Genomic DNA, 26,195 nt, shown 5'->3' on the forward strand with positions numbered 1-26,195 from the left:
CCCATGTTTGGTCACGTTCCAACGGGTGTAGGGACTGAGTTCATCTTTGGGGATTGTCAGATATGTGTCGATATCCCTACTCATATTTCTTATCCCTGCAATTAGTGCCTTGTTACTGGAATCGCTCTCAGTGGAACGGGTCGGGTATGGTTCTAGGGCGAATAGGAACATGGTCTGGAAAGCCCACAGAGAACCATAATAACTGAATGGCAGAATGAAGTATGGGATCCCCTTATCGGTTGTGTGTGGCATGAGTCCGCATATCCAACAGTTTGATGTGTTCATTATGGATTGGTGTTGGTGTAGGAGTTGAATGAAAGAGTTATTTACAAATTCGAGTCTTCGGGCAGACTCGTGTTCAGGTAGAGGGTGAAAGTAGTGTGGAGAAATAGTAGGAGGAGGTGGTGGCTGGGTGTCATTCGAAAAGGTAACTTTAAATATGAATAGAGTATAACCAGTCAAAAACACAACTATGCTACATAACATTAAAACACATATTATCAGGAATCTTCTTTTGGACAGTATCGTGCATAACTGTTTTTCAAAGTTCGTGAGTCTGATAGGTCTCTCTACCCTAGGAAACTCCATCCTCTAGTTGCTGCCCGCGGTGGTAGATTGATTCTGCCAGGGAGCGCGCTCTGTTCAGTCCGGGGTAACTCCCGTGGACCAACTAGAACCGTGGACCTAAAACTTCCCCAGTTGCACTCCCCAGACTTCAACCGCGACCCTAGCAGCAGAACCGGATGGCGGTTCGAAAATCAAAAATGAGCAAGTTCCCTGGGACGAGAGAGCTGAAAAATCAAAAATAGTTCTTAGGGGAAAAGAAATTCACATTAGTTTGCATTTTTATTAGTCTCTTTGTCTAGACCTTAGGTTGTACCGTCGTTTCCCAGGTACGGTGTGGTCTTCAAACAATGTCTCGGGTTCGGTAGTGTCCAATTGCATAGACGGTGGCACAAGTCCTTGTAAAATATGATCACTCTCCTTTTCGGTACTAGTTTCTTTCAAACGTGCATCGCTGAAAGGGATGAAGCGAGGTACGGATTCTGTCTCTGAGTCGGCAAGTCCTTCGTTGACCCTCCGGTCGTATGGAAGTGGCAGAGGGACCCGTTTACAATGGGTCCCATGTACCCAGTACTTTTTGCCTTCCACCCGAACAGCAGATCTCGTGGAAAGAAGTACCAGGTGCGGTCCGGTCCACCTCGGTTGTTCGTTGTTGGTGCGCTGGAAGTTCCGCACCAAAACCCACGTGCCGGGTACGATGGTGTGACCTGGCGGAGAGGAACTGTGAACCTGTTGGTGTAAAACACGCAATTTAGTTGTCAATTCGCACAAGTAGTCAAGCAGTACGGGGTGTTCTATTTCACTGAGTTTCTTTGGCCTTGGCACGCCCCAGACGTTGGCTGGGCGGCCAAACACTATTTCGTGGGGGCTAAGTCCTAATCTGGAATGCACAGTCATTCTGGTTGACAAGAGTGCTAGAGGCAAGGCGTCGGGCCATTTAAGACCTGTACTGGCTTGGATCTTGGCTAGTTTGAGTTTTAAAGTGCCATTGTAGCACTCTACTAATCCAGCTGATTGGGGTGATTTGCAGCGTGGAATTTTTGGTGTATGCCTAGACACTCACACACTCTCTTCATCACGCATCCTACGAATTCACTTCCGTTATCACTCCAGACAATTCTAGGCATACCAAACCTCGGGAAGAACTCTTTGACAAGGGCTTTGGCAGTTGACAAGGCGGTATTGTCCTTCAGGGGGTACGCTTCCACCCACCTTGAAAAGGCGCAAACAACAACGAGCACATATTTCAGATTGTTGCACCTCTCCATGTGGATGAAATCGAGCTGCAGAACCTCGAACCGGTACGTTGGAGGCGCAAAATGACCAGCTGGAGTTGGGGTTCCCCTACCGGGATTGTACTTTAAACATACCATACAGTTTCTGACCACATTCTCTGCATATTTTGGGATATTATTATTCTGCCATACTGGGGCCAATAGTTTACATATTCCTCTCAAACTGATGTGTGCAATTCCATGAGCCATTGTTACTACTGCAAGTACATATGCATTAGGTAATAGCCATCGCTGGTGTTCTGATAGTTCGACCCAACAACCATTCGCATCTAATCTACCTGTGCTTTCTCTCCATTCATTCACCTCGTTCTCAGTGGCCTCGGCTTGTATCGATTTCACGCTGTCAATGGTGTCCTCACACATTCCCACATCAGTAACCCATCTAGCGGGACCTACAACATACATCCGACTCATCGTGTTCCTTGCAGTTTCTTTCGCAACCTCGTCTGCAAATGCATTCTCGCGGCCAACATCGTCCTGAATCTTTTTGTGTGCACTGCATTTCATGATGGCAACTTGTAGTGGCAAGGTCAGTGACTCAAGGAGTTTATTAACTAGCTGACCATGTTGTATCTTTGCACCATGTGACGTAAGGAACCCACGTTCACGCCACAATCTCCCAAAACTGTGAGCCACACCAAAGGCGTATTGGCTGTCAGTGTACACATTCACTCGCTTTCCTTTCACCAACACACATGCTCTAGTAAGCGCAATAAGTTCTGCGGCTTGTGCAGAATTGTGGGAAATGCGCGCGGTCTCTATAATGGTGTGTAATGTAGTTACGGCATATGCTGTAGTCGTATCACCATTCGGCAATTTGAAACATGAACCATCAACCCATAAAGTATCATTGCATTCGGGAAGGGGAGTGTCCTGTAAGTCTACTCTCCCTTTTGTCTCTTCTTCTGTCCTAAAGCAGCAGTCATGGTTATCAATCTTGTCTGTGTCTGTTTCTGTCGGGATGGGAAGTAGCGTAGCGGGGTTGAGTGTATCACACCTCTTTATGTGGATGTGACTTGCTAGCAGTGTAAGTTCGTAACTGGATAGTCGAGCGCTAGTGAGGTGTTGTGTCTTTGTCCTATTTAGCAAAATGTCTACTGCATGCGGAACCATAACGATCAGAGTATTATTCATGACTAATCCAGCAGACTGTCGAATGCAGACAGCTGCTGCGGCGGTTGCTCTCAGACAACTTGGAAGGGCTTTAGCCACAGGATCTAGAGTTGCCGAAAAATACGCGCATGGGCGCTGTTTGTCCCCAAAGTATTGTGTTAAGACTGATAATGCACAACCTTCCTTTTCGTGGACATATAATGTAAAAGGCTTACTGTAGTTGGGGTTTCCCAACACAGGAGCCGAACACAATGCATCACGCAACTCGTGGAAACTCGTCTGACAATCTTCAGACCAGGGCATAGGATTGGGTGTGTCCTTACAGAGTAGTGCCAGCAAGGGTTTAGCTAGTAGTGAGAAATTTGGTATCCATTGTCTACAGTACGATGTAATGCCCAAGAAGGCTCGAACCTCTCTCTGTGTCCTTGGGGCACTTAGTTCTGCGATTGCCTGTATTCTTTCTGGTGTCAGTCTCCTTCTCCCCTTCGATAAGATGTGACCTAAGTAGGTTACGTCTTGTCGACAAAATTGTAGTTTGGAAAGAGAGACTTTGTGCTTCATGTCACATAAGTGATGCAATAAGGACAACGTGGCTTGCTTGCAAATTTCTTCAGTGTCTGCAGCGATCAGCAGATCGTCTACGTACTGAATCAAAGTTGACCCATCTGGCAGCACAATTGTGTCTAGTTGTGTTTTCAGAGCCTGACTGAATATTGATGGGCTTTCGCAGTAGCCTTGAGGAGCGCACTTGAAGCGGAAGATTCATCCTCCTAAATTGAAGCCGAAAAGGTCTCTACTCTCTTCAGCAATCGGGATGCTGAAGAAAGCGTTCTTCAGGTCAATCACCGAGAACCAAGCTGCTGAAGCTGGAACCATTGTCAATAAAGCAGTAATGTCGGGGACAACGGGAAACTGTGGGATAACTACCTTATTTACTTCTCTGAGGTCAATCACAAACCTATACACAGGGGGCTGTGAAGGATCAGTACGTTTTAAGACTGGCAAAACTGGACTGTTACAAACGTTACCTGTTGTTTCTTCGATAACATCTTTATCGATCAGATCATAAACGAGCGTCAACAACGCCTTTTCGCATTCGCTAGATATTTTGTATTGAGGAATACGTGGCAACCTAACGTTGGCTTTCAAAGTTATGACATACGGTTCTATCTCCAAACGACCGACATCATTAGAACCATTAGCCCAAAGTATATCAGGGAGTGATGACAATTCAGCTGGAATATTTTCCTTTGACAAATATATTGGAGAAATGACTTTCTTACCTAAAGTAAGTTGTACTCCCAAGGGGGAACAGTATAGAGTCGCATATAACCTTTTTAGCAAATCCAAACCTAACAAATTTTCACCGCAACCTGTCGTAAGAATGAGGGGTGCTTCCAACTCGCATGGGCCAACAGAAAGTAATATAGGACTTGAGATCGGATTTCTAACAGGGGCGCCAGAGAAACCTACTGAGACATTCATTTCGCCGGACAAAGGTGCGCCAGCAAGTTTCGAGTGCATAATAGAACTTTTTGTAGCACCAGTATCCAGCAGAAATGGCTCTGACACTCCTGATGTAATTACCTCGACATAAGGTCCATTCTGATCTACTGGAACTGAAACAACTCCCTCTCTTTGTCCATGGCTGTCCTAGCAATCGTTACCCTCAGTATCGTGTTCGGTGTAATAGTCGTCAGTATAGTACTGAGCTGACTTAGACGATGCATTATTCTGTTGGTCAAAGCTGTTCATGGAATTCTGAGGCGGAAAAGAAACTGTGTTCTGGGAGAAATTTCCACGGCCCCTACCTCTAGGGGCATGTTGAACACCTCTTCCCCTTACACCTGAAACACCGTTCAAGCGTCGCGCAAGAGCCGGACAATTACTTTTGAAGTGACCCTCTTCCTTGCAATACGCACATTGATTCGGGCCATACGGAACACGCTGATGGGGAAACTCGTTTCCTTGCGCGTTTCTCGAATACTGCTGTTGTTGCTGATAATTGGGCTGACTAGCCACACGAGGCGGATAGGCCTGCTGGAGAAGAACTTTAGTTTTTAAATCTTTCGTCTTTTTGTCTGCCTTATCTAGCTCGTCTTTGCGCCTATTTTCATAGTACTGGGCTGTGGCTAAAATCTGCGCTGACGTAGAGACAGCCCAAGCACTTTCTGAATCTTTTAGTTTAGTACACAGTTCAGGAAGCAAATTATGTACAACTTTGTCTACGAACAATCTTTGGCCACCCTCGGTAGCCATATCTTGACCACTATGGTCGGTGAAAGTTTCCTCAAATCTCGTGAAAAAGTCAGACACATTCTCATCTTTCTTTTGCTTGCACGCAGAGAGTTTATCCCAGTTTACGCGTACTTCAGGCATTATTGTTTTCATGTACGCGATAATCCTACCGGGAAGTTCAGCTATTAACGGCTCAGGTTTAAAACCACCGACTTATCTAGCATCTGTAGTTGTAATGTTCGCCCACGAGTCACCTAATTCTTGGTCATGATCCGTATGACGGATTTTACTCCATAAAGGATGGGGAACAACGTTCCCAAACAACATGTCTATATCTGCTAAATTCATTATACATGAGCTTGCAGTTTGCGACAACTCCTTATAATACCCAGTCTGGTTTTTACGGGGATCGGGTAGTGTCTGCTTGAGTGCTAAAACTTCGGATCTTTTCCAGGGGACATGTACCCATACACGCTGGAAATGAGGCAGAATTGGTGGATTTGCATTCGCATCACCTTCCCTCCAAACCGGAGGAACCTCTCTCATGGGGTACTGTCTCGCTCTTTTCCTACTAGATGTACCACATTCAGATGATGATCCAGAATTACCACCCGTACTTCGATGTGATAATAATATCTCAACTGCTTTTTCGACATCGGGACCTACGATCATACCTTCCCCAAATTTAAATCGTACGTTACACAATTCTCGAGTGTTGGTTTCTTGACCATTATCTTCCAAATCCTCACACAGAAAAACACACATCTGCTCAAAGACGTATCTTTGCGTTGGTTCATCCCATTGACGGAAGACGTTCATGACAGACTCTACATCATATCTCGCTGTATCCATAGCCCAATTCCGTGCTAACTTATTCAATGACTCCCTTTCCTGATAATCAGGCATTTGGCTTCGTAATTGTCTTCGTTCCGTATTAGGGGTCGTTTTAGGCGACCGAAACAGTGGTGAAGGAATGTTAGTAACAATGCTGGCCATTTTATGCCAGACAGAAGGTGAAAGTGGAGGAATAACTGGTGGCAGAACAGAGTCACGCAAAGCAGAAACAGAAACATTCGTAGAACGAGTATCAGAGAAAATAGAAGGTGCGCTAGGCGAAGTTGTAGAAGGAACAGTAGGAGAAGTAGATGTGATCGGTGAGCCTTGAGGAGGCTGCACCAGAGAAATAGAAGCCAGCTGAAGAACAGCTGGTGGGTGCTCTGAAGGAGCCGGTATAACAGCTACCAGAGGTGCAACTAAAGGTTGCGGAGGTGCTGTGGCATTTTGCGCATAGGGTGGTGGCGAACTTAGCAAATGCGCCATTAATGGATCTTTTTCGCACTCCTTTACTGTCTCTTGCTGAAGAGATGGTAAAACAGGATAGCATTTATCTATTGCCATTTTACGTTGCCTGTGCAACTGCTCACTCATTTGATCTTCTTCGTTGTCTTTAAATTATATCGCGGCTTGCATTACCGAAATACCTCTTTCTCTCTTATTTTTCTTTTCTAATTTAATTTCCTTTTGTTTGGCCTCTTTACGCCATAAACGGAAAGAGTCAAACATCGCCGGCCGGGCTTTCTTCTTGAACAATTTGACCTCTAAATTATCTAAAATTTCTGAGTCAAAACTACCATATTGGGGCCATTTTAAAACACCATCCTTGCGGGTGTATTTTATCCATACTTCATTATATGCAATAGGACCTACGCCGTGCTTTACATAGAGCTCATACGTTGGAGTTCCAATTGGAGGAACCGGACAAGAATCCTCTAATCGGGAGTCCTTACTACAACCAAGACAAAACAAGTTTCCAAGTCTGCTAAAACCAGGCATCTTTGCTCACTAGTCTAGCTTCAAACTTCAAAGGATTATCTGTTACGATATTTTCTCGTGAAAACACGAGTCCTTCGGCTTTGGGGCTTGCAAGTACCAAATCAAAGCGTATCTCAAGGATACCAAAAACTAAGGACAAACTAAGGACTGGGAGACGCTCCACTTATACTTAACTGAAGTATTTGAAGATCTGTGATGTCGCTAGAAGACTCGTCTATCGTTTCGCTCTACCAAGGATCACTGGGTCCAAAACAAGGCAATAGTCAGGGCAGCAGTCCTTCGTAGCCGTCGGGACGCGGGGAACCTCGCAGCAAAGACCTTCGGAACCACGTCGACATACAGGGGTCGCTGAAGTGGCTGGCCGTCCTCTGGAATTTTCACACGAAGCTCCTCACGAACATCTGGCTTGGACCGTCGCCGCTTGATATCGCCCCGAGTTGGGCGCCAACTGAGGTAACGGGTTTTTAGGGACCCGTTGGTGCCAGGGGATAACACCCGAAGACCTCTGAGTTCTCCCTTGTTCCGGACCACAGAAACACGGAGTCTTCTAGTCGCAGTCAAAGATCAAGTTTTATTGGTAGCTACCAAGTAACACGTGTCCCAGAAGTACACCACACGGATAGTAGGTTCTCGGGAGACTGTTCGTTTTTACAGAACCAGCCTTCTCCTTATATACAAAAATAATAGCTTCGAGCAAGAATTCTTGAGTTTATGATATGGCTATACACATATTTCTACAATAATACAAAGAGCGAAGTCATGTAAGCAAGCCCACATTTTAGATGTCCAGCTCGTTGATAGATTACCCAGTTAGGCCCGGAACTCCCATCAGATATCGATGAAACCACAATAAAGAAGGGCACCTCCTAGTCATAAAACTGGCCATAAACAAGGAACGTGGACAGGTGCATGTTTGCAGAAAGCATGGTCTGTATGTAGTGAATGGTTTGTGGAATGTTATGCATTGATGCTATCGTATTCGGCCACTGGGCGAGGAGCTGCCCAAACAGGTCTGGCTGAAGGCAGTGGAGTCAGTTGGGACAGGTCAGGGGGAAGTCAGGGAAGGTCGACGTGTCCTTTTGGATCAAGCTCGACCTTTAATTGACTTATCATGAGGGCAAGACGTAAGATGGATGTCGTTTACAAAATGGAGTCTAAAGGGTCGGGACGGAAACTATGATTTAGGGGTGTTAGCAACCTTCGATTATGATGCAAATGCATAGGAATGATGTCCTAATCATTATCGGTCTGTTGACACCAAATTTGTCATGGTACGTTGATATTTTGTGACACGGGTATTGGACCTCGATATCGGGATAACAACAGGGTCCAGATTTCCAGAACCACACTCACATGGTACATTTTCCCGCTTAGACTATTTTATGATATCGCACAAAGCAATTAGTCACGGAATCTCGTATCCTAGAAGCAGCCTTGTCTGATCATTCTCCTGTCCTTTTATCTTTAGATTTAGGTCTATCCCGACCAGGGCGTAAACCATGGCGTATGAACATTCAAAGACACAGGACGCCCAAGGGTAAACTTCAGTTACAATCCCATCTACAGGATTATCTCTCTATTAACCAGGGTTCTGTCACTTCCAACAGGATTGTTTGGGCGGCGTCTAAAGCCACTATTAGAGGGCAACTAATGCGCGATGCAGCACTCGCTAATAAGAATAATATTGCAAAGCAGACAGATTTAGAACAAGATATTCAACTCTATTCCCGTTTATATACGTCAGATCCTACCTTACATAATCGCAAGTTATTGGAGCAAGCACGTATTTCTCTTAATAGTCTCTTTACATCCAAAGCTGAATTTGCTTTACAAAGGATGAAAGGAAGACATTACGAGCAAGGGGAGAAGGCCGGGAGGTTGTTAGCTGCACAATTACGTCAAAGAGAAGCAGCAATGGCTACTCCAGCTATTCGATCTACTCAAGGTGACATACTCACAAGGCCCCAAGAGATAGTTAATGAATTTGCCTCCTTTTATCAGTCCTTATATACCCCAGGTAGTCAAATAGACTTAGGTAAGATGTCCTCTTTTTTAGAGAAGGTGAGTCTTTCGCGTCTTTCTGATGATGGTAGAGCTCTGCTTGATGGTGAAATCACAAGAGATGAGATCTCTAAAGCTATTGCTGCTCTGCCTTATCATAAAGCTCCTGGGGAAGATGGCTTCCCTGCTGAATTTTACAGATGGGCAGGTCATAGAATGATTGATACGTTACATGTTGCATTTCTTGAGGCTGATAAAGAATCATCATTGGGCCCTCTCTCTAATAAGGCAGTTATAGCTGTACTACCTAAACCTGGCAAAGACCCTCTTTTGTGTGGTAGCTATCGTCCCATTTCTTTATTAAATTGTGATATTAAAATTTTGGCTAGCATCTTGGCGTCTCGACTCCGCAAAGTACTGCCTTCTTTAATACATTTCACCCAAGTAGGTTTTGTACCAGGGCGTTCTTCTCGGAACCATCTCCGCACTCTGGCCCACACCTTGTGGTCTGCTAAACATCTTTCAGAAGATACCTTGGCTCTTTCGCTTGATGCAGAAAAAGCTTTTGACCGCATTGAGTGGGAATACCTTTTTACTATTATGCATAGATTTGGTTTGGGGGATAAATTCATCAATGAAGTGCGTTTATTATAGGACAACCCCTCAGCTCAGGTTAATTGCGGTGGTTTTTTGTCCAATGCATTCCCAATTCGGAGGGGAACACGTCAGGGTTGCCCGTTGTCCCCCCTTCTTTTTCTTCTCGCTATGGAACCACTTGCTGCTGCTATCCGTCAATCTGATGATATTATAGGTGTACCTCTCCTAATTGAACATTCTAAAATCTATTTATATGCAGATGATATTCTTCTTACTCTTACTAATCTTCCTCGATATCTTCCATCCCTTGTTCAAATTATTAATGATTTCTCCTCCTTTTCGGGTTATAAAATAAATTGGGACAAAAGTGAAGCGTTACCCATTTCTACTGGCACTACAAGGGCAGTGATTCATGGATTCCCTTTTCATTGGCAGTCCTCACATCTTAAATATCTAGGAAAGGTTTGGAAAATATGGTTGCAGATAACGTAGCTCCTTTACTTTCTCAAATGCAAATGGATTTTGATAAGTGGAAAGCTCTGGGTTTATCCCTTTGGGGTAGAGTACAAGCTATCAAAATGGTCACCCTTCCGCGTTTTATCTATGTTTTAGGCATGCTTCCCCTCCAGATTCCTTCAGCTACCCTTAGATTAATAGATTCCAAGATTAAGATTTTTATATGGGGCTCAGTTAAACCACGTCTTGCTATAACAAAATTAAAGGCCCATCAGTTATATGGAGGTATGAGTCTTCCATCCATCGAACACTATTCCCTTGCTCTACACATCTCCCAATTTTCTTATTTTTTGCCAGGAACTAAAGATGTTCCACAATGGGTTTCCATTGAGCGTCATCTTTTATCCAAGGACTCAGATCTTTCTCTTTTATATGGTAGTGGCACTAGTTCTTCTGATCCCAAGAATCCGATCTTATCAGCCATGCACAAATCTTGGCAAAGGGGGCACCGTATACCAGGCTCAAACGTGCGTATTCATGTTAAGGCTCCTCTTTGGAACAATTCAGCTATCCGTATCAATGGGTGCACTTTATCCTGGCCTTTATGGAAAGCAGCTGGTATCTACTCCCCAGATCAACTTCTTCATGATGGAAATTTTAAATCTTTTACTAAATTATGTGAGGAATTTAATCTTCCTATACAACACTCCCCTAGATACTCTCAACTTCAACAATGTCTGAGAAAACACTTAGGTCCTCCCCCTTGGGTGTTGCAGGTGTCCCCAATACTATCTTACCTAAATATGTGGGGAAAGTTTAGAGGAGTGACCTCTGGTCTTTATAAAACCATTATGCTTCCTTTGTTTTCACAATCTCTCTCCTATGCTCTTCAAAATAAATGGCAATCTCGTTTATCTATTTCATATATGGCTTCTGAATGGGACAAGATATTGGAGGGATTACATAAAGGCGTTCGTGAAGCAAGGCTTACATTTTGTATATTTAAAATCCTTCATGAATGGCACTGGTCCCCTACTAAGTTACATAAAGCTGGATTGCTCTCACACACTAATTGCTGGAGATGTTCCACCTCTGGTTGTGACATAGTTCATATTATTTGCGATTGCCCAGTAACGAGGTCCTTTAGGTCCTTTGTTGGCAACACTTTACATTCCACAATGCCATTATCTTCACCATTTACGCCTGCCACAATCCTTTTGCATGATTTTCAACACTTTCCAAAACTTTCAAAACCACAAATTCGTCTACTACACACTGCACTGGCTACAGCTAAAATCTGTATTTTGCGTCATTGGAAGTCTCCTTCTCCACCCTCTCAGGAAGAATGGCTGGTGGCAATGATGCAAACAGCCCTACATGAGCGCACAATTTATAACCTTCAAGATCAAGTTGATGTATTTCTCCAGACTTGGTCTTCTTTTCTAAAAACTGAAATTAACAATGATGCCAACTCCACTCTCTCTCTCCTAATGCACACACTTGAATTAACCAATTCATTATTTTATATTTTGTGTATTTATTTTCTTCTTCCCTTTCCTTTATCCTTCATCATTTCAATTCCCCTATTCCCATCTTCCCTCCCTTCCTCTCCTTACTCTGGTTCTACTATCTCTCACTGTTCTCGCATTCTCTTTACAGTTTATCTTTTTTTCTCTTCTTTTCTTCTTTCTTCCACTTTTCATATCAATGTTCTCCTCTTTTATACATTTTTGTGCTCGGATATTATTCTACTTATCTTGTACAAAGGTATTCTCTTTTTTATATTTAGATTTAATATTTTATATATTATAATATGTATGGTATCAAATTCTTTTTCATGTTCTTTATACCATATATCTACTCACTTATTTATTCATTTTACTATTTATATAAAATATGATTCCTTATTTATTGGTATTTATTCGTTCATATTTATCACCAACATATGTATTTAATATTATCAATAATTTATTGTTTTATTATTTCTGTGTTACTCTGTATTTCATGATAAAATTCAATAAAAAATTTCAACACAAAAAATAAATGAACCCGTTCATCGTAGACATTAAAGACAGACTTTGATGAGAAGTTTTATTTAGTTATTAACTCTTCCAAGCCTGGAAATCTTTTCATTTTTTTTACCTGTAATGCACAAGACTTTAACTTGATGTTTCGGTCAGATGATCTTCTGCCAAGGAACACGTGCCAGAGTTGGGCTCATCAGCGTTGACTGTCCCCAGGCGCGCATGGACCCACCTCAAGCGCCTGCCGTGGGGTCCGGCCAGAAGGTTTGATCTTCTAAATGGTCTCTTGACTCCTGGGAGAAATGACACCATTGACTTTCACACCTGTTCTGCTGCCTTGTCTGAGCAGGTCTCCAATGTCTAACACCACCTGGCCCTTTCCTCTTGTTACTACTGCAGCTCAGAATAGTCGGTGATGGGTTTGTGAAGCTAGTGTGGTTATGAAGAAAGACGGAACCAATAAACAGAAGATTTGAAGATTGTTTATCTTTTTCTTTCACTTATATTGATACACTATTGTTTAGCTCAGGATATAATCTGATTATATGAGTTTGTGAAGGTCCGCTCCGACTCATGGGTAAGCTCCCCGTGCGTCCTTGCAATGTTCACACCACATACATTCAACGAGGTCCGGGAGATCCCAACTTTTATGATGAACTGTGGGATTCTTGAGGAAGGGGATGGATAGAAGACATTTGAGCCTGCTGCTGATTAACTAACTCTAGGTGTCTTCATGTGGCCTCACTTGTTTATCTTTTTCTCTGCAGGAAAAGAGTAAAACCCTGCCCTAGGAAAGGCTCAGGAAGGCAGAGGAGACCTCAGAAGACCAACCACACTTGAGCTGAAACAAACTTCAAAGCAATCAATATCACATCAATGCAGATGATGTCTGCGGTCCGTGGAATGACCCACCCTCTTGCCAGACACACTATCAGTGCTTCTGATCTGACCATTCCTGCTGGAATCTGTGACTGCTACGTGTTAGTCCATCACCAGGGCACATATTGGATGGGGAGTTGACACCGCCAGGACATCAGACCCCAGAAAGCCTAAACAAAAGGCAATGTCATTTAAGGACATCAGAGACCAACAATGTGCCTTTAAAATTAAATGTGGTCTCCAGCTCCAAATACAAGAACCCCGGAAGGAAGCAGCAGTGAAGTGACCAGCACCAACCTCAAAGTACAGGATGGAGCGGTGAACTAGATTATATATGGGTTAAAATCCAGCTGTTGTGAAATGTGCTCATATTTCAGGAATGGCTCCAGGTTGTGGAACCCAAAGATGCCCAATTGTGTCTCTAGCAGTAAAGTCTTCAGTTAACCGATTGTAACCTTGTTGTAACTAATCTTAATAAAGTACAAATGGTTCCAGAGGCACCCTCTCTGCATCTTTTTATTTTGAACTTTGAAGATCTTGTGTATATACTTTGTATATACTTCTTTACAAGTTTACAGTCTGTCCACTGGTTTTCATTTGTTTCTTTCAAAGTCCTTTCCACGGAGCAGGGACCAAGTACTGTATCTTTACGCTTTGTTTGCTTGGGGGACTATTCTTTCCTTCTTGTCTGTTTGTGTTACACTGCGGGGGCGTGTTCAGCTTCAGGGCCGTATTTTATTGCATCCTCACCCCTGCCCTTGTTGCTGCAGTGCTTCAGTTTTCACCATGGCGGTCACACTCCTAACTCATCTACATGGGATACGGGCATAAAATTTCAGCACAACACCTGCTTTCACAGGGTTGTGGCAGCTGCCATCTTTTCCCACATCCAACAGATTAATCCGATACTCGCAGCCCACTTCTGGCCTACACACAGCCTCATCCCATTTCTACAACCTCCCGTTCCTTGCATCCCTTAAAGGCTTGTTTGATAGATGCTCAGTGACCTTTTGTCCAAAACCCCTACAACAGTACTGTCAGATAGAATCCCGTTACTCATGACATTGCCCTAGCTACAACACAGAAGGCTCTTATAAACTAGCAAATAGCGGCAGAACTCAGGCACCCCAGTGCAATTACCCAATCATTTACGAGGGAACATTTTATTAGCAGTGGGACAGGAGTAAGGAAATTAGTTTAGAGACGTAAACTGTCACCTAAGGACTGGGCCGGCAGTTATGACTGTTTATTGGTTGTTAGGTTCCAAGACTGTACCGTTGCTTTGGATTTGCTGGAGGAAGGCTTGCCAGTTCTCCATTGGCTATGGTGTCTGGGAGAGCTGGCATGCCCTAGCAAAGAATTGCTTTCTGTTCTCGCATCTCGTTAGTGGGTGGGTCAGGTGCTACAGTGGGGGTCTCTGGCTGTTCATCTCAGTGAGCTGGTGCAGCTGAGACAGCAGGAACCTTCTGGATGGTCGTGTGGATGGGCTTCTCTGCTGGTCACTGGACTAGCTACAATGCAGATTGGCCCTACAGCAACCTTAGTTCAGCGGCTCCAGCCCCGGCCCCGAATCCAGGCCAGACGCTGCCACGCTCCTGCAGCGTGTACAGCACTCTTCTGCCACTTAAGACATAAGGCCTGCTTCATGGTTCAAGTCACTCCCACTCGAAGGTCCCTTTCCCTTGCTGCTTTACGTCATCTTTGCACCCGCCGCAGCTCGGTTGTTAATGCTCTGGTTTAATCCTGCTTAGAAGGCATGCACATTTAGACCGGAGCTATTCGGTTCCTGCCACTGTTACCTCAGGTAGTTCCGTTTATCTTCTGATGTTTGTAAAGTTGCATCTTGTGTGCTGCATAGCTAAAAACCTTTAAGACCCCAAAGGCTAGACCTATTGGCTATGACAATGCTTGTTGTTACTGGCCATGTCCTTGGTTTGCTTTACTTACAAGCTCATGGAAAGTCATTTGCACACCCCCCCGCCCCACCCTCCCACAGACGCACAGCAGACTCACTGCCAGAATAGGGGGGTAGATGGAGACCTTTCGGGCGCTGCTCCAAGAGACCCCGGAAGACTCTGGGCCATCGAAGGCGGTGAGCAGCAACAATCTGACACTGAATATTAGTTTATCTAGAGCATGGACGTCCTCTGGACGGACATCCAGGCGCTTCAGCAATCACAAGACCAGAGAAAAGAGCCACAAACCATCAGGAGGGGTAACTGCTGGGCGTGCACGCACGATCAGCACAGTCACGTTGTGACGTCACTACGTTGACAGGACAGAGCTGGACGCCGACACTGCTGGGCGTGCACGCACGATCAGCGCAGCCACGTTGTGACGTCACTACATTGACAGGACAGAGCTGGACGCCGACACTGCTGGGCGTGCACGCACGATCAGCGCAGCCACGTTCATACGTCACCACGTTGACTGGGCAGAGCTGGACACAGACACTGCTGGGGGTGCACGCACGATCAGCGCAGCCACGTTCCGACATCACCACGTTGACTGTTGGGGGTGCATTCAATCAAAAATTAGCTAGCATTCGCGCCAAGAATTTTCAATTCTATTAAGGATACGGAGGCGAGGATTATGCTTCTCTTTCTTATATTTGCTACTCACAGCAGCCAATGAAAAACGTTTTGTATGCAAATAAAACTACATTTCCCATGATGCTTGCCCATACATCACATCCTGTATAGCCCCAATAAGAGCTGCTGCACCCTGTGTCTCCTCCTCTTTCTTTGCTCAAACTTATATAGACCACACATTAATAAATCCAGTCCACATTAATAAATCCAGTCCAATCCGCGGAATATGAGTCCCAATAATTATCCTTCAACATGGAGAACCATCTTCACACTGGAAAGTTTACGTCTTCTAAGCCCGAAGAACACCTGCTCCTTCTTCTTTACTCGAAGCTGAAAGGAATGAGACAAAGAAAACCTGTAACTTCTGTTGATACAGAATATCAAGTACATGCGGGTGGGTAATTATTACCAATACTGTAATAAACCGGGTGGGATAATCCTCGCCTCCGTGTCATTAATAGAATTGAAAATTCTTGGCGCGAATGCTAGCTAATTTTTGATTCTATTACAGGACCGGAGGCTTCGGATTATGCTAGTTTAACGCTTATCCGCACACTACAGTCTTATATCTCCCACCGGTACATAATAAACTGTTTAAATATAGTTTGAGAAAATCAATCAGTAGAATTGAAACTTGCTAAACAATGGAAATCATCAAAAACAAGAATGATAAGTATGGTCCTTGAACGGACTGAGTCTCACAATTGGTTTTGAACATCAATCCTGGTAATATGCCCTCACCATCGGCTATACTAGCCTTGGACCCACATATAAAATGTCAGTAATGATCAACAATAATATGAATAATTATACGAGAAAAACCTCAGATAATAAATCCGATAATCATCGTTGCATGCTGTAAGGAATGGAAAGAAACACCCACAAAGTGCATTCATTCGAATTCATGTGATCAGGCCCTGACCACCTGCAGTCCAGACATTGCTTACAGAGCAACTTACTAGAGTAGGTACTGTACCTGTAAAATGTGACCTGTCTCGCCGTAGGAACACATAAAGGTGAAATGCCTCATAACACAGCCTGACAATAGTTAATGTCCGTCGACATACTGTTAGCTATCTTTTGGCAAAAAAGCAAATCACGAGAATTATCCCAGGCTGGGACTTTTACGCCACAAAAAAAAAAGGAACTTGAAAGAAAAACCCGACGCAAGTTCAGCAACCTGCCCTGAACCGAGAGTGAGCCGCAGAAAACGGCCGAACTGGCCGCTGTAACGTGAACACTACTAAATTCCCCGAACATTATTCAATAAATAATTCACAAATCAGAGAATCCGGTCCTCACAAAACTGCCACATGGTGTTCATACCAACAAAGCGACCCTCTGTTGCCGAAACGTATTGCATGAGTGGGACCCAGAAATACAAAATGAACGCCCTCAGCGCGTTCGAAAACCTGGAAGTAATGTAGACCAGAAACAGAATCGTAACTAAAAGCAAGGTTGGCATATATACCACCTGGGGAAAACTGTACTTACCACATTGCCATGTGTCAACCCTGACCCCTTCTTATTAAAGGCAACGGTTAACCTGCGAACCGTAGCTCCCTGGTGAATCATAAAACATCTGCCCGGATCTACATGAGTGCCTGCATGAGAAAAGGGGAAGTTGTAAGGTAGGAACCGGGCCGGCTGCCACCGACCCAAGGAGCATTGGAAAAACAAAATGGAGACCTCCATGCACGAAAGTTGCGACCCCAGACGCCGGAAAATCGGAGGGGACAAAATCATTTTCCTCGACTTTCGTGAGACCAGACCTACCTTCTTTTGTAATGGTACTGACCTCCAACTGGAACGCCTGTAACGGACAAATCAGTCCTGCCCCAAAAGGATCTAAGAGGAAGGACCCAAAAGGGCCTACAAATACTGACTGTCTCTCGGATGAAGTTGCCACCCATAGCCCTCTGAAGGTACCAAGGCCCCAGTCCTTTACTGTCCTGTATGCTAAAGGAGCCATGCCGCAGAAACCCTAAACTGAGAATTTCGGCAGAATGGCCTGAGTCCTGGAACAAGTCCACTAAGAAGGTGCTGTATATGCCTATACCCGCTGAAGGTTCTCGCAGTCGAGAAACTGCGCCTGCTGAGCAGAAGCCTAAAGAGGCCTGCACGATACAGAACCAGAATAACTGAAAGATCTGAAAAAACTGTCGAGTGGCAGTGCCCAATGGACTGCTACTCTGGCACTGACCCGAATGGAAACTCTAGCACTGATTCCATTGGAAAAACTCTTCCTAGCACTGTAGGTTGGGTCGTACAACAACTGAGTTGCATAGGATTGAGATAAACCTAATCTAAGAGTCATCATTGTATGAAGGTTATAACCGGACTAGTCCAGTACAACATAATCCAATGTCTGGAAGTGTGAGGCCAAGGCCCATGACAATGTTAAGATAGACCTATCCTTACATATATATCCCGCTAACTCGAAAGGTGGAATAACTTGGTACTTGGAGCGCTAGAGAGCTGGGATAACATATACCTAGCATCAACCCTCAGAACCGACACCGGAACAACCGCCAACGAAGGAAGGAGGAGACACTAGACTCACTCCTGAATGCTATATGCAAGAAGCCGCGTACAACCAATATCGAATCTGTCCCAGAGGGATCTGTCACAAAGGGCCTACCTGGATCGGGTGTCAAGGTGCCCAGCCTAGCGAAAGGATTCGCGATTCTCGGAAGAGCTGGCGCAAATGGCGTCATACCGACGCCTAGCACCGATCGTGGCAGACGCTGACTAGGATAATGCTGTGCAGCCTGTCAAGTCTGGAAAATCCCATTCTTAGACGACTAGAAACGAATAAGCCTGGCGACGCCGTCGGGCCATTCATCAACCATACCCAAAAAATGGGGGGGGGGGGGAGTCGCAACGCCGTAGTCTAATTCCCGTCGCACGCGCGGATGACTTACGTATTGGTGAAACAGGAAAATACAAAAATAAATAGAATTAAAATAAAACAAAATAAAATCATGCTCAAGGATTTGTGGTAGGAGAACGATGATGGGCGTCCAACAAACCCTGTAACCCTGCGTTAGGGAATGTCATACCTGGGGCCCTGTTGACCACACAAGAACGTGGAGAACCTGAGTGTCAACATAATTAGTTCAGTAGACTCTTGTGCTCCTATCAATTAGTTCTCATCCTCCAATATATATCCCACCAATCACCTTCGAGGGATATCCGTATTCAAAATATATAATAGTGCAAAGCACAGCTCAATGGAGGAGTAGAGGGGGAGCCAACCCTGTGCACACTAAAATAGAGAAATGAATAAAAATCGGCTCCTCAGCAAAGCTGTAGTCATTATACCAACCCAATGGGCGTCAGAGTCATCGTAAAATACCAGGAGCGTGTGCGCACTCCGAGGGCCAGCCTATTGTTATTGCCTGGAGGCTACCAGGAAATCTGCTCATGTAGAGCACGAGGCAATGTGACCTCGAAACCTCAGCGCGTTCGAAAACCTGGAAGTAATGTAGACCGGAAACGTAATCGTAACTAAAAGCAAGGTTGGCATATATACCACCTGGGGAAAACTGTACTTACCATATTGCCATGTGTCAACCCTGACCCCTGCTTATTAAAGGCAACGGTTAACCTGCGAACCGTAGCTCCCTGGTGAATCATGAAACATCTGCCCGGATCTACACGAGTGCCTGCATGAGAAAAGGGGTAGTTGTAAGGTAAGGTAGGAACTGGGCCGTCTACCACCGACCCAAGGAGCATTGGAAAAACAAAATGGAGACCTCCATGCGCGAAAGTTGCGACCCCAGACGCCGGAAAATCGGAGGGGACAAAATCATTTTCCTCGACTTTCGTGAGACCAGACCTACCTTCTTATGTAATGGTACTGACCTCCAACTGGAACGCCTGTAACTGACAAATCAGTCCTGCCCCGAAAGGATCTAAGAGGAAGGACTCAAAAGGGCCTACAAATACTGACTGTCTCTCAGATGAAGTTGCCACCCATAGCCCTCTGAAGGTACCGAGGCCCCAGTCCTTTACTGTCCTGTATGCTAAAGGAGGCATGCCGCAGAAACCCTAAACTGAGAATTTCGGCAGAATGGCCTGAGTCCTGGAACAAGTCCACTAAGAAGGTGCTGTACATGCCTATACCCGCTGAAGGTTCTCGCAGTCGAGAAACTGCGCCTGCTGAGCAGAAGCCTAAAGAGGCCTGCACGATACAGAACCAGAATAACTGAAAGATCTGAAAAAACTGTCGAGTGGCAGTGCCCAATGGACCGCTACTCTGGCACTCACCCGAATGGAAACTCTAGCACTGATTCCATTGGAAAAACTCTTCCTAGCACTGTAGGTTGGGTCGTACAACAACTGAGTTGCATAGGATTGAGGAAATGTGCTCATGTAGAGCACGAGGCAATGTGACCCCGAAACAAACAGGGGACGCGTGCGACGTGCGTAGGCCAAATTGCCCACATGAAGCTCAAGTGGGTTACGCACACCGGAGCGTTATGACTCCATAACCGCTCTCAGCTACTAGGGAAAGCCTTTGGCGGAGAAAGCGCGGGACCGCGCCATGATCAGAACAACCCTATGGAAGTGACAGGAATAGTGTTAATTCAGAACTCATAATCAGTGAAACACCTAATCTTTGAGCAAAAATTCTATCCACAAACCACAGTGACCCAGTGTGTAGCGCTGCAACGCTAGCGCAGTCTCGCAGCTCTTGAAAGAGCGTTTGATTCCGTGTGCAGCCAAGCCCAGCCCTTGTCATGAAGGTAAGCACAGGTTCAATCAGGTATGTCGCCGGTATCATCAGCGCGACATTTCCACTCCCGCAGGAGATCGTATTGTGGACTCTGGGGTTGAAACCCACAGCGCTACCACGCGCACACCAACCATTGTAGTATAAACACTGAAAACATCCAACAGAGGAATATCAATCCTAATTTGTACCTTAACCGCATGCGTGCGGCGGCTTTTCCCGCTGTGTGCGGCATTTTTTAAATTACCGCGATACATGACAAGCTCAGCTCGTCATCCGCGTACAGCAGGTAACGCGGATGACGAGCTGAGCTCGTCGTCAGCATGGAAGGGGTTAAATATAATTTAAATAGAATTTCACCATTACGCCGTTGCCAGCGGAAAAAAACCTCTAAACTGCCAGCAGGCCCTCGGGGAAGGAAGCATGCCCGGAGGTGCCGCCCGAATCAAATACAATGCTTCAGTGTGGGTGCCCTACCAAATCACCCCGCTCCCAGTGGGAGCCACTCAAGTCGTCCATAGTCTGAAAGCCACAGCGCCAGCGAGCGCTAATCAAGAACAATGTGGCAATTCACAAGGAATGCAGGCCGCCCGACTCGTCGCCGTAGGTGACCCTCATAAGAGGGCGGACACCGTAGTGCCACAAGATGGAAAGCGCACCAGCCTTCTGGTGTCCAGCGGCTGGGGGCCGCTGCTGTGACATCACTCCGCTAGGGGAGGGGGGGGTAGGTGTATTTAGGCTTCCCCCTCCCTCCGAGCGGCCTCTTTGTGCTCTTGCTGCCCTCGACGTTGGTGCCCGGGACCTTCGGGATCAAAGGTGAGTGGCCTTTCCCCCCTTCGTGCTCGCTCCCCCCATTAGGGGGGTTGAGATGGGCCAGGCGGCCCGCTTAGTATCGGGCGGCTGAAACGGGGACATGTACATGTCAGGACTTTGCACAGTATCTTCTTTTGTGTAGTTTTGTGTTCGGGGGGGCTGGGCACTGGGCGGGGTACCTTACCATGGGGTAGCGACTTTCGATATTATGTGCCCGTGTATGTATGTATGTATTGTAGGGGTTATGTATTATTCAACATGCATTTCGTAGTGTTTTTCTTCCGACCTGAGGGTCGGGTCTCCGAAGGAGTTCTCCTTGCTGGGCAGTGGGTGTTTCTCAGGCCCTGCACACGCGCCTCCGGCCTTGTGGTCCGGGGTTTGATTCCCCATGCGGTTTTGACTACCTTCATAATGGATTCAGTATTTAGTATTATTATCTGTGATCATTTATTGTTTTGCAGCGTCTCGCTCCTAATTCTTTCCCTAGCGAGGCAGTGGGTCGCAGCTGCCCCCTCCCTTCCGAGTGTTTATATACCTACTTTTTCTCGCGGGGGGCTCAATGTTTATTTGCCAGCCAGCGGGCACGCTAGAGGAGCGGCTTGGCTGACCGCGATCTTTCCTAGGCGGTCTCTTGGGGAGAGGCCATAGCGTGGTGGACTAAGCGGCTGCCTTTGGGCCTGTAGACTCGGGTTCGAGCCTCGGCGTAGGCATCCCTTTTTATGTATGCTGGCATTAATACATTTTCCTCAGACCCTCCGGGCCTAGGAGTCCTCGCTCGCACTTTTGTAGTCTAGCTGTGCCTCGGTACCCCCCATAGGCCGCGGGTCATGGGGTCCGCTGCGGCCATCTTTAAGGGCGCCATTGCCGGCCGCATGGGTCTGGGCGCCCAAGCGGCCATTTTTAGGGGGCAGTCTGTCCTTTTGGTGCTACGGGGGAGGGGCGTGGGTGTGTGGCCATTTTGGGCAGCGTTCTTCCATGCCCACCAAGTATTGCAGGGGCTGGAGTGTTACTGGGCTACACCGCTTCCGCATGGGTATACACTCTCCCTCAGTCGTACCATGTAGTTCCTGCCTGCATTTTCACGTTCCTTTCATCTCCCGATATCGCCGTTCCGGCGGAGACAGTTGTGTCGGGCCTGGTTAAGAGTTTCGCTGGCCATCGACCCCCCCCCCCCCCTAGAGGTTCTAGCGTGCTTCCATCGGAGCTTTCGCCAGGCACGCGTGTGTTCTTCGTGTCTGTGTGGCCTGATTTATTGGGCGTGGTACATTCCATCAGACGGGCAGGGTTCGAGTAGCAGGGTCCGAGTAGCTCTTGCATTTCGTTTAGCCTGGCTGAATTAGGGAGGCCATGCAGTGTCGGCCGCCATATCCCTCCTCTCCCGGGGTTCAGTTGAGCAGTGCCATTAGCACGGCGGTGTGCCGGTGTCTCTACAGCTTGCGGCATGGGTTCGATTCCCGCCATCGCGTGGCAGGATGGTTTTATGTTTCTATTATATCTGCCTCATATTTTATCGTCCAATTTGGTGCCGCGCGGCTTGAGGGCTGCTCCTGCCGGGCGCCCCCGGGTTTAGGGTCTTTCCCTCGCCTGCCCTGCACTGCACCCGTGCGGGGAGTGACGGACAGTGATCGCTTTGCCATCCGGGTAAGGCCAGCTCGCTTTGGCGTACCTTGGCAGGCATTGGCGCCCGGGGACCTTATTTTGGCTCCTTTCTTGCCACCCATCCGGACGTGCAACGCGGCTCATGCGGGCCTGGTCTGCGCGCTCCCCCTCGCGCAGTTGTGAGGGTGACCACGGGTTTTTACGGCCTTGGGCTACTTGTCCCAGTCCCTATGAGGCCCCCCCCCCCGGTCTGTTCTCCTCGGTTCTGTGAGCTCGCCTGGCCTCAGATCATGCCATCCGTCGGGCCTGCGGCACCCGGGATACAGGCTGGCCTCTATTGGAGCGCTCGTCCTCAGAATTGGAGCTCTGTTACGAGCTCTGCTCACAGCGCCCTACGCCCGGTGTTTCTGGGCATTCTCCCTTTCCCCGTGTATAGCTCACGTTTGGCTGTTCATTGCCCTGTCCTGGGTTTGTGGTGTGCACGCATACACGACTCGGCCTGGGCTACTTCGCGAGCTTTCAATGCAGTGGCAGCTCCCCCCTTGTGAGCAAGGTACAGCGTCCACGGGGCAGGCACGGTGGTAAGCCAGTGCGCTGGTTCGCATCATCGAAGCGCAGGTTATTCAACAAGCTTTGGCAATGCAACAGGTCTCGCAGCAAGTTAGTGTGAATGTTGTAGTGACACCATGTGCCCTGGGTGTTTTGTTTGGGTAATAACTACGGGGTCAAGCAGGGCTGTTACATGTTCAATTAAGGTGGCACTAACATGCGTGTACTTTCAGGAGAGTACGTACAAAGCTGGCAAGGACTGGTTAAAGGAAGCTGGATTACGCCGGAAGCAGAAGAAGAACGGCGAATTAAAGAGCTTATTGTAAATAATGGAAGGAACTTTGTGACAATTTCTTTTAATTTTTCAGAATACAAAGCAGAATAATCAACGCAAAGGACAAGGAGGCGGCACAGGTGGCAACTGTGGGGACAGAGACAGGTATATGGGAAGGACCAGTCTTTGGTGTGGACACAGAAGGGGGGAGCATACACTCTGAAAGCGGCAGGAAACACGGCAATGCGTTGTCTAGAAATTTGTCACCTGTAAGTGCGCCAACTAACGTTACCCTTTTTACCTCCATAGCCCCTTCTCACTCTCACTCGCGGAGTCTCTCCGAATCGATCGAAAATTTTCGTTCCGCTTGTCGCACAACTGTGATGTAAGTATTGTAGGGTCTGGGACTCGCACATGTTTATACCCAAGACGGCCAGGTTCTTTCTCCATGTGTGTGCTGTGGCTGATCATAATTTTATCCCCAGATCCCATGCGAGCGTACTGAAGTGAGAATGGACAGCCAAAGTTCACCTCCCCTCTTCCAAGAAAATACCCAGGTGGAGGACTCGTTGCCGGGCACCTCCCAGGACGCAGTGTGGGCTGACTTTATGGAACTGGCAAAGCGGAAAGGCCTTGCTTGGGCACAGAACTTGTTGAACACGCCAGAGCCGGAGGATTCTGGTTTCCCGGCTGAATCCCCTTCGTCCGACACCCAGAACAGTACCGATGCTGCTCCATCGAGGCCCAAGCAGATCAGAAAGCCCACTGTTAGGGATTTCCCCCTGGAATCTTTGCCGCTGACACGAAGCAAATCGGTGGCGAACCCCCGTGAGGTCCCGTCACTGGGGGCAAGCGCTACGCCACCGCCTCCGGTCCTCTCCAAGGACAATCAGGCTGCCCAAGGTAATTTCGCCACCAGAGACGATCTGACCAAAGTATTGGACACTTTGAACAATTTTATGGGACGTTTCCAAGGGGGTTTTTCTCTGCTGCTAGCTCACCACAAGCTGGGGGTAGAAGCGGGGTTAGCGGGAGTCCTGTTCTGGCAGCCTCCACGGTATGGTCATCGGTGCAGGCTGCGAAGCAGGGGGATTCAGTACATGTTGCAACATCACCTGTGGCTCCCACAGTCTCGAATGGGGCGACGAGCGGGGCGCCGCTGGTGAGCTCCCCCGCCGCTCCTGTCGCGGCCATTGCACTGGTTCCTATCACACCCTCTGCCGCCACAAGCACTCCCTTGGGGGTGCCTCCTGCTACCAGCCCTTTGCTTGTTCCCGTGCCTGCACCTGTCCCCGCGATCTCCACTGCACCGCTCCTTTCGGGGCGATGCTCATTGGCTTGGCAGGTACCCCAAGCTGCCAAAGAGGGCATTTGGAAAAGGGTGTTTATCGATATCTTTACCCTTCTCATGTTAGGTCAGGAAGGCATGGATGCTAGAAAGTTTGGGGCAAAGGAAGATGATAAAAAGGTAAAGTATCAGGGGAGGAGCTACGCTGCGAAGCAAGATGGCCGCATAAGCTCCCGGCTCCGCCGACCTCTGCCGGCAGCTCAGATATCCTGCTCTCTATCCTTTCCTCACGCCGAACTCCCGTGCATATTAAGTGCTCCTGACTCCTGCGGTGCAATCCCGGAATTTCCAACTCACCGGATGACGAAGATATGTCGTGTTTTCTGTTCGGCCTACTTCAGGGCTGAAGCCGGGGCCTCGATTTCTAGCCCATCCGGGTTAGAGTTGATCAACATCGGCTGTGGGACCAGGGTTGCATCCGGTCTTCCGAACTCGGATCAAACTTGCATTTACGATTGGCTACTCGTAACCGGCTTCCGCTAAGGACACGGTACAGTGACGCAAGTGCACATCGGTAGCCGCGGTCGGAGGTCCGACGCCCGGAGACCCTGCTGGGGGGGCCGGGGTTGACGGGCTTGGGCCCCGCGAGCGGCGAAGGTGTCGATATTGCCAGTTTTGAGAGCGCCCACTGTTGTCATCGGCTCCGTGTGTGCCTGGTGCCTCGGAGTTGTCCTCTCCGGGGTTCGAGTCCCGCTTCGTCGCTTCGCGAGAGGAGATGGAGGGAACGGACGGCACACCAACGTTGAGGTTCGTAATGGCCGCCATTGGGGCGCTTCACTCTCAAATCACCGTCATATACCATCAGTTGTCTGTAACGCTGGACAACGTCTGTCTGAGACCGGACAACGACACTCCGACATGCTACCAGCAAACTGTGGTTCCTGTGGAGTACTCTGCCTACCATTTTGATGTCCCCGTGCGGAAGCCTGATTCAGCCCGCTTTGATGACTCTGGCTTCATAGATAGCGCACCTATGACCATCGTCAGCTTTCCCTGCTCGAACCCTGCTCGGCGGAACATCGTTGCTAAAGGTTTTGATTGCCACAAACAGTTCTTCAGTGACTATCGGAGAGGTTTGCCATTCTTCTTCACTCTTCCTTGCCGGTTTTGTGGATGTCGCGAACTTATATCCCGTCTTCGATCCGATTTCATTGACTTGAACTTTTATGAACGCTTCAATTTCCTCATGGTGACTGTGGCCTGGGCGACAAGGGCTCTTGTAAAGAACCGTACTGGCAGGGTTAATTTTGACTTTTAGGGTTTGCTAATTTACGTGATATGTG

At 47.3% G+C, this 26,195-nt stretch overlaps 1 protein-coding gene and 1 long non-coding RNA gene across 2 annotated transcripts in view; one reads left to right on the forward strand and one right to left on the reverse strand.

Moving 5' to 3' along the window:
* Positions 1–13,138, forward strand: part of LOC144767879 (uncharacterized) — a 45,155-nt gene extending 32,017 nt beyond the window's left edge. The window contains exon 4 of the mRNA XM_078651233.1: positions 12,889–13,138. The gene's annotated coding sequence lies outside the window, so the exon portion shown is untranslated. The remainder of the gene's footprint in view (positions 1–12,888) is intronic.
* A 2,452-nt stretch (positions 13,139–15,590) lies between these two features.
* Positions 15,591–26,195, reverse strand: part of LOC144767880 (uncharacterized) — a 29,083-nt gene continuing 18,478 nt past the window's right edge. The window contains exon 2 of the long non-coding RNA XR_013598371.1: positions 15,591–15,921. This is a non-coding gene — a long non-coding RNA (uncharacterized LOC144767880). The remainder of the gene's footprint in view (positions 15,922–26,195) is intronic.

Source organism: Lissotriton helveticus, chromosome 7, assembly GCF_964261635.1.
Source record: "Lissotriton helveticus chromosome 7, aLisHel1.1, whole genome shotgun sequence".
Classification (NCBI taxonomy): Eukaryota; Metazoa; Chordata; class Amphibia; order Caudata; family Salamandridae; genus Lissotriton; species Lissotriton helveticus.